The 1,395-nt window shown below is 42.4% G+C and overlaps 1 protein-coding gene across 1 annotated transcript in view; it reads right to left on the bottom strand.

Annotated features, from left to right (window-relative positions):
• Nucleotides 1-1,395, bottom strand: part of LOC106883042 (zinc finger CCCH domain-containing protein 18) — a 42,234-nt gene that overhangs the window by 9,479 nt on the left and 31,360 nt on the right. The window lies entirely within an intron of this gene.

The following is a 1,395-nucleotide window of genomic DNA, read 5'->3' as shown; positions in this document are numbered from 1 at the left end:
GCACCATTTTGAGCGTGGCCGTTGCCAGTACCGCCTGACTGGCTCCCGTAGGATTTTCGAGTGAGATCATTGCCAGTGCCCCTGGACTGGCTTGTGCGGGTGGCACATAAAAGACACCATTTCGAGCGTGGCCGTTTTCGTGCGGGTGACACGTAAAAGCACCCACTACACTCTCTGAGTCGTTGGCGTTAGGAAGGGCATCCAGCTGTAGAAACTCTGCCAAATTAGATTGGAGCCTGGTGTTGCCATCCGGTTTCACCAGTCCTCAGTCAAATCGTCCAACCCATGCTAGCATGGAAAGCGGACGTTAAACGATGATGATGATGATATTGGTAGAATTTCTATGATGTGAAATCAACAAGTAGATGAAGTGTTTAGATCCTAATTTGAGAGTATGTATTTTTGCAGGCAAAAGAATTAAGCTAGTTGTACTGCTGTGCTCTCTTGAATAAGCGGTAAACCCAAAATACATATTCCCAACAACATACATTTGCGTTGCAGAAGTTTTTACCAAAAAAGGAGAAGTCATTGCATGTGTTTGAGAGAGAGAAGTAGAGAGCACAAAAGTCTTTTATCGGATATTAGTTCAAACGTCTATGTAGACATTGGGTTATGTTCTTTTGACTAAATACTTAACTTTACATGAAGTCTACAAAAGCATGAAACCATCAAGCTTTAATAATTCTCAAAATATCTCACTGGAGGCATCCCACTAACTTTCCCTATAATATATGTTTGTGTATATGGGAATAAGTGGAGGCGCAATGGCCCAGTGGTCAGGGCAGTCGGAGGATCGCGGTTTCGATTCCCAGACCGGGTGTTGTGTGTGTTCATTGAGCAAAAACACCTAGAGCTCTACGAGACTCCGGCAGGGGGTGGTGGCGACCCCTGTTGTACTCTTTTGCCCCAACTTTCTCTCACTCTTTCTTCCTGTTTCTTGAGTAAAGCTGCGATGGACTGACGTCCCGTCCAACCTGGGGGGGAATACATATGCCATAGAAACCGGGAAACCAGGCCCATGAGCCTGGCTAGGCTTTAAAAGGGAACATAAAAAAAAAAAGATATGGGAATAAAGTCAATTTTGCAACCATTTTACCATGCATGCATAGGCAGAATGAGTATTTTTCTTTTGCTGCTGGAGCAATATATTTTTACAGCAGGATGTTCTTTCCACAACTAATCGCTTGTACATAAAACAGGAGCAGAACCTGTTTTTGTTGAGTCAAAAAAACTAGACGGGGTGAGCAGAGTTATGTACCCTGTTCTGGAGGACAATGCAACTGTTTGTAGTGCGGCATTTTAATCGCACAAACTTCATTTTTTTACCTTTTTTTTATATATATATATATATATGTAATTAAAATTAGTGAAAAGTTACCCACCTTGAACTATATG

The sequence above is a fragment of the Octopus bimaculoides genome, chromosome 3 (assembly GCF_001194135.2).
Source record: "Octopus bimaculoides isolate UCB-OBI-ISO-001 chromosome 3, ASM119413v2, whole genome shotgun sequence".
NCBI classification, from domain to species: Eukaryota; Metazoa; Mollusca; class Cephalopoda; order Octopoda; family Octopodidae; genus Octopus; species Octopus bimaculoides.
This window is presented reverse-complemented; position numbering and strand designations above follow the sequence as displayed.